Source organism: Dermacentor andersoni, chromosome 11, assembly GCF_023375885.2.
Source record: "Dermacentor andersoni chromosome 11, qqDerAnde1_hic_scaffold, whole genome shotgun sequence".
NCBI lineage: Eukaryota > Metazoa > Arthropoda > Arachnida > Ixodida > Ixodidae > Dermacentor > Dermacentor andersoni.
This window is the reverse complement of record NC_092824.1, coordinates 4168521-4176193: the sequence shown is the minus strand read 5'-3', so window position 1 is coordinate 4176193 and position 7673 is coordinate 4168521.

Here is a 7673-nt window from a genome sequence, read left to right as displayed (position 1 = left end):
GCCAGGAGAAAATACACTCGGCCAGAGAAAAGCGGACGCGCCCCGAAGGGCGCCGCGCGGTGGTAGGGGCAACACGAGAAAAGTGCATGCGCTCGGACCCCGCGGGTAGAAAAGCGAGTACCAAAAAAAAAAAAAAAAAGAAAAAAGAGGCTCAATTCATTCATTCATTCACAAAACTTTAGTAAGAGTCCTGAAGCCCGGTCTTTTCAGACCGAGGCGGGCCGTGCCCACGTCGGCACCGCCAGGCGGAGCTTTATGGCGCCATCGTGGAGCCTCTGGACAGGCCATATTTGATCTTGATATGAAGAGCTTGACATCATCTTGTGCCAGTAAAGGCATTTTTCTTCGGGGTCAGCGAGAGTCGCGGGACAGCCCGCCATCATGTGTCTGATGTCAATGATGCCATCGCACACGTTACAATCTTTCCTAAGGCTCAATGCGTCCTCACAAATAAAAGTCGAAGTTGAAAAATAAATAAGAGCGTAGTTACCTTGGCTGGCTTTAGTGTCTTGACATGGATGCTTTGCGTAGGTGGAAAAAAAAATGTTGATATCTTTTTTTTGTCATGACGGCACAAATGAACCACCACAACGTTTCATCTCATCGGACCTCACTGCTGGCTTTGTCAACTTGTCTGATAGTGTGTTGATTTGGCTTGTCTCGTTGTATGGTCCGTTGTAAGACATTAGAAAAGTCAATGCACCTTTGGCGTCCAATATTTATAGCAGCATTAAACCCACAAAGTTCCGCAATTGTAAATCTAAAGAACAACTTTGGAAATGTCAATGCAACTTTTACATCAAAAGCTTATGAAAACTTTATACCCGTAAATTTCGCAATCGACATCCATGCGCTCTGTAGATTTCGCGGCCTCCGCGAGATGCCTCGGCGAGCCCGTTCGCCATCAAAACGCCTTTGAAACATTGTGCTCGCATGGGGCTGCTTGCGTTATGTGACTACCGGTGCATGGGCGTTGTCGCGAAATCCAGCCCGAGTTCGCAATGTTCGCGGTGAAATGTCTTTTCGAGCGTGAAAAAGACATTCAAGACAAAATTCACAATGATTTCCGGCACCGGGGATTGCCTTGTTGGGCGGTGCATGGATAGCACGAAAAAATTTCGGGGGGGGGGGGGGGGCTGAGGCCTCATAAGCCCCCTCCCCCCCATGGCTACGCCCCTGGTAAGAGGCGATTGGAAGATTGGTAGAAGAAAAGTAGGGAAAAGACAAAAACCGGAGATGTACAAAAGCAAAGTTCACAATAAGGGGTCAGGAAATTTGGATGTGGGAGGTCATCGTGTCTTTTTTTCTTTTAACCTAGGTAAGACATTAGACAGTATAATAGCAAGAGCTCGCTTGCGCAACCCACCGCCCCGTTCCCATCCATCCATCCATCCGTCCGTCCGTCCGTCCGTCCGTCCGTCCATCCATCCAGCCATCCATCCATCCATCCATCCATCCATCCATCCATCCGTCCGTCCGTCCGTCCGTCCGTCCATCCATCCATCCATCCATCCATCCATCCATCCATCCATCCATCCATCCATCCATCCATCCATCCATCCATCCGTCCGTCCGTCCGTCCGTCCGTCCGTCCGTCCGTCCGTCCGTCCGTCCATCCATCCATCCATCCATCCATCCATCCATCCGTCCATCCGCCCGTCCGTCCGTCCAACCGCACCTAGGCTGCACCTAGAATATTTTGGAAGCACATACACTTATTGGGCAGGAAGCCTGGAACAATGCACACCACATACTTCGGAGTATTCGCACCTTCGCCTTCTGAGTAAGCGTATCATGCACGTACTGGGCAGAGAATACACAGGGGTTCCTAAGAAAAGCTGTCGCTGCGTCATGGTCGCGCCGACGACAAAAAGACAATAATCCCTAAACCTGCTTTCGACCCTTTTTGGCCGCTTGCCCGAGTGGTCGGCAATAACCGTCTTGCTTTCGTCGGCTCTTATTATTACGACCCTTTGGCGCCCGTTGATCGGTGCTTCGACGAATCAAATAATGCCGCACCGTGACAAAGGGGAAGGCTTGGGCGACGGTTGTATACAGCTTTTAAGAGAGATTTACCTAGAAAATACCGTTTGCGTTGGATGGGAAGGGATAAGAAGGGAGGATATATTTGTTATCCACAAGGGACTGAGGCAGGGGTGCCCTTTATCTCCACTGCTGTTTATGATGCACATGGTGAGGATGGAAAGGGAAAGGCTAGAAGGAAGTAATATCGGGTTTAATCTCTCATACGAACAGGCGGGCAAAGTGGTAGAGCAGAAGCTTCGATGTTTGTTTTATGCGGACGACATGGCGTTGCTAGCAAACAAGCATTTGAAAATGAAAAACAGTGGGGATCGCGAAGTGCCAGACAAAAATAAAAAAGAACTTATTGGTTATGCCGTATGCGCATGGCATTTCATGCAGATTGAAAAAGGTTGCGGGAAGAAACGACGTCAGATTGGTTTGTTCTGAGCCTTGTAAGCTTGCAAAATTTTGCATGAGGGTCTCGCAGATCAGTTCGCGAAAGAGTGTGTGCAATACGTGCTACGTGGTAGTGACGGTGAAGAAAGCAGCAATACGTTGGAATACAAAACTAGCTTTTATTGGGCGAACCTGTGCCCACAAAAACAGGCTACACTTATAGCACAACGATAGCGGCGAACACGGTCGGCGATCGTCGAAAATCTGATCGGCGGGTCAAGCGCGTCGGCTTTTATAGATCAGTCGTCGAATGTTCCATATTAACCGATGGGACCCGGGTGTCTTCGACAAAGTTTTACACTATTCGCGTCGAGCATACATGCAATCAGATTACACAAGTGGCGGTGAAAGACAGTGGACGGAACCATCGATAACATTCCAGAAACTTCTTTTACATGCCGGCGCGTCCTGCGCTGCGCGATAACATTTGTTAGGCGGCCAAACGTGGTCGCCCGATAAAGATAAGTACACGTGTCATTACCCCCCTCTTAAAAAGCATCGACCCGATGCTGCAAACAAACGAAAGTAACACAAAAGAAGCACTCATAGCAAAGAAAACAACAAAATAAGGAAGTTCGTCAGCGTCTAAAAAAGGGTTGAAGGCGCACCACGTGGACCACTTTAGATCGTGCGCGGCGCCGCTGTGAAGGCGAAATGCCGTCTGGCACGACCTCATAGTCCAGTGCGCCAATACGTTGGATCACCTTGTAGGGTCCGAAATAGCGTCGCAGTAGTTTCTCACTGAGTCCTCGTTGGCGTATCGGGGTCCATACCCAAACACGATCGCCGGGCTGGTACTCGACGAAGCGTCGTCGGAGGTTGTAGTGTCGGCTGTCGTACCTCTGCTGATTCTTGATCCGCAGGCGGGCGAGCTGTCGGGCTTCTTCGGCGCGCTGGAGATAGGTAGCGACGTCAAGGTTCTCCTCGTCAGTGACGTGCGGCAGCATGGCGTCGAGCGTCGTCGTCGGGTTCCTGCCGTAGACCAGCTTGAACGGCGTGATCTGTGTTGTTTCTTGCACCGCCGTGTTGTAAGCGAATGTTACGTACGGCAGGACGGCATCCCAGGTCTTGTGTTCGACGTCGACGTACATCGCTAGTATGTCGGCGAGGGTCTTATTCAGCCGCTCCGTAAGACCATTCGTCTGCGGGTGGTAGGCCGTTGTCCTCCTGTGCCTTGTCTGACTGTATTTCAGAATGGCTTGGGTGAGCTCCGCTGTAAAGGCCGTTCCTCTGTCGGTGATGAGGACTTCTGGGGCGCGATGACGCCGCAGGATGTTTTTGACAAAGAATTTCGCCACTTCGGCTGCGCTACCTTTCGGCAGTGCTTTAGTTTCAGCGAAGCGGGTGAGGTAGTCCGTCGCCACGACGATCCACTTATTTCCGGTTGTTGACGTCGGAAAGGGTCCCAGCAAGTCCATCCCGATCTGCTGGAATGGTCGGCAAGGAGGCTCGATTGGCTGCAGTAATCCGGCTGGCCTTGTCGGCGGTGTCTTGCGTCGCTGACAGTCTCGGCATGTCTTGACGTAACGGGCGACGTCGGCGGTCAGACGCGGCCAGTAATACCTTTCCTGTATTCTCGACAGCGACTGGGAGAATCCGAGGCGCCCAGCGGTTGGATCGTCGTGTAGGGCGTGCAGTATTTCTGGACGCAGCGCTGACGGTACAACAAGAAGGTAGCTGGCGCGGACTGGTGAGAAGTTCTTCTTCACGAGCACGTTATTTTGTAGCGTGAACGAAGACAACCCGCGCTTAAATGCCCTAGGGACAACATCGGTGTTCCCTTCCAAATACTCGACGAGGCCTTTTAGCTCCGGGTCTGCTCGCTGCTGTTTAGTGAAGTCTTCCGCGCTTATTAATCCAAGAAAGGCGTCGTCATCTTCGTCGTCTTGCGGCGGGGGATCGATGGGGGCGCGCGATAAGCAGTCGGCGTCGGAGTGCTTTCTTCCGGACTTGTATATTACCGTGACGTCATATTCTTGCAGTCTGAGGCTCCACCGCGCCAGCCGTCCTGAAGGGTCGTTTAAGTTAGCTAGCCAACACAACGCGTGATAGTCACTGACGACTTTGAATGGCCTCCCATAGAGGTAAGGGCGGAATTTAGCTGTAGCCCAAATGATGGCGAGGCATTCCTTTTCAGTCGTAGAATAATCGCTTTCCGCTTTTGACAGCGACCGGCTAGCATACGATATCACCCGTTCAAGTCCTTCTTTCCTCTGGACTAGGACGGCACCGAGGCCTAGGCTATTGGCGTCAGTGTGGATTTCGGTATCGGCGTCCTCGTCGAAGTGTGCAAGTACCAGCGGCGACTGCATGCGTCGTTTGAGTTCTTTAAATGCCTTGGCCTGCGGCGTTCCCCACTTGAACTTGACATCACATTTGGTTAGATGTGTTAGCGGCTCCGCGATGTGTGAAAAGTCCTTGATAAAGCGCCTATAGTAGGCACACATGCCAAAGAATCTGCGCACTTCCTTCTTGTCGGTTGGCTGCGGGCATTTTGCGATGGCAGCTGTCTTCTGTGGGTCGGGGCGTACTCCTGATTTGCTGATGACGTGGCCTAGGAGCAAAACCTCATCGTAAGCGAAGCGGCACTTTTCCGGCTTCAGAGTGAGCCCTGATGACTTAATGGCCTCTAACACTGTCGCAAGCCGCCTAAGGTGATCGTCGAAGTTTCCAGCGAAGACAACGACGTCATCCAAGAAAACAAGGCACGTCTGCACAATGCGTTGGCGGGCTAGTTGGTGCGAATCCATGAATACTTTGTGCTGAACTATCTTTCTTCTACTGTGGGCCCTGATATTTGTGTGTCTGTGTCATCTCCTGATCCTGCTGTTCTGGTCAGTCACATAGCTTTTGCTGTGTGCCGTGCAAGGATGCTTACGTTCTGCATGAAGAATGGACATGTTCCTCAAGACGTGGCGAGTCTCTTCGGGAACGTCAGACCTTCCGTCGGTCACGTGCGGCGAATGTGTCGGATTCTTCGTTCTGAAATTTGGCGGCAGGTACGCCTTCTGTACGACTGGTTGAGAGCTGTCTGCTACTCGCGCGATGCGCCTATTGTGGCTGAGAAGAAGTTTCGTCTCTACAGACGTCTATCAACTCAGACTACAGAATTCTGGTGGACACAGCTGCTGCTACTCCTCCGGTCCAGACTCCCGCGCAGAAAGGAACAAACGCAACCTGTCACCGCTGGTTTCCAGGTACTCGGTGACGCCAGGCTTCCTGACGAAGTTGCTGCATTGTTAAAGAATGGGCCGAAGTATAGCACGGAACCAAGAATTCCTGCACATGAGCTACTGGCTTTGAACAGGCGTATCGCAAGGAAAGCAGAACCAGAGGACCAGGAGCGGTGCCTCCTCGATGGGGTGGACTGCCTTCGTAGGACCGTCACCGGGAGAGCACCACCTTCGACAGCTGTGATCAAAAGGACAGTATCTTTCTTTAGAGACAATGAACTTCGGCTGTTACTCAGTGACAAAGAGGGCGGTTTTGTGATAGCTCCGTCTGCTGTCTTTAACAAAAAAGCCATTGAGGCTGTCAACAAGAACTTCATTCTGGCAAATGAGAAAGCTCAGAAGGTAAAACGCAAAGCCATTTCTTTGTTGGAAACTATGGGCCTCACCAAGATTGTGAAAAATGTAAAACAATGTAAGGTACTTGCTCTAGAGGTTTTTTTCACTGCAAAAACGCACAAACAGGATGTGCCTTTCCGTACAATAGTCAGTGAAAACAACTGTTGGCAGGTTTTGGTTAGCCGCTTTTTGCAAAAACAATTGAAGCATTTAACTATTGACGATCCTTATGCCATAAAGGATTCTTTCGATGTTGTTTCCTTTCTGGAAGACAACCATTCAGTAGCTGACATTTTTTCTGTTGACGTCGAAGATCTTTACTATTCAATACCGCATGATGAGCTATTTCGCAGTGTGATGACGTGCATCGAAGAAAGTGGCGAGGTAGATTTTCGCAATGTGACCGGGTTGTCTTCGGAAAGTTTCATGTCCCTTCTTGAATTTTATTTAAGTGCAACTTTTATCCGGTTCGAAAACAACCTTTTTATCCAGAAAAATGGTGTGTGTATTGGTTCATGTGTGGCGCCTGCTCTTTGTAATATCTTTTTATCGTTTGTCGACCGCGCTCTTAAGAGTGCCTTAAACAATGACTCAGTTCAAATTTTTAGATATGTTGACGATTTTCTTGTTGTGATGAAACAGACTAACAATGACTGCTCCGTGACGGTAGCTGATATTTTAACTCTGTTCAATGACAATGGCAAAGGATTAACTTTCACACATGAGCTATCTAGGGACGGAAAACTCCAGTTTTTAGATTTGCAGCTTTCCTTACAAACAGGCCACGCCTGTTGGATGTATTCGCCACGTGCACGTAAGGAACTTTTACCTTTCGCGTCTGCGCACTCAAAGACTGTGAAACGCGCCATTGCTTTGATGTGTTTAGAATCTTCCTTAATGAAATCTTGTCATCACTCTGCGAAAATGAGTTTCATTGCTCAGTTAAATAGGCTGCAGGCTGCTGGTTACCCAAGTGTGGTGGTGACGTCAGTCTCGGAGGTATTGCTTCAGAAACTGAAAGGGAAGCGGCACAAAAGTAACCGCATCATACAAAAGAAGAGGCCTGAAGTTGTGCCGTATTGCCACAGAGTGGCTCACAATCTAAAGAATGTCGCCACTAGATATCAAATTCCGGTAGTGTTTTCCGCTCCTCAGAAACTGTCAATGTTGTGCAGCCGTATTTCTAAAATAAGTAAAAAACCTGATTGTGAAAAGAACCACGTGAAGTTTGTAGATTGCAGAGTCGGTGTGGTTTATAAGATTCCCTTGTCATGTGGCAAAGTGTATGTAGGGCAGTCAGGCCGCTGTGTTAACGAGCGCCTTAGAGAACATGAGCGATCCATACCAACAGGCACAGGTTCCCATTTGGCTCAGCATTGTAAAACATGCAAGTGCAAACCCATGTTTCGTGATACCACGATTTTGAAAAAGAGCCGTGACACCACCGCCCGAGAGTTATCGGAAGCTTTTTTCATTCAGTCATTGGGGTCACAGTGCATTAGTGTGCCTTCCTTAACCTTGTACAGCGCTGAATTTGGTTTTTTGGATTCTGTCGCATGAGTGCGCTCTTGGGATCGGATGTTGGTGGCTCCACCGCATGGTGCTCACTGCGCATGTTCCTCA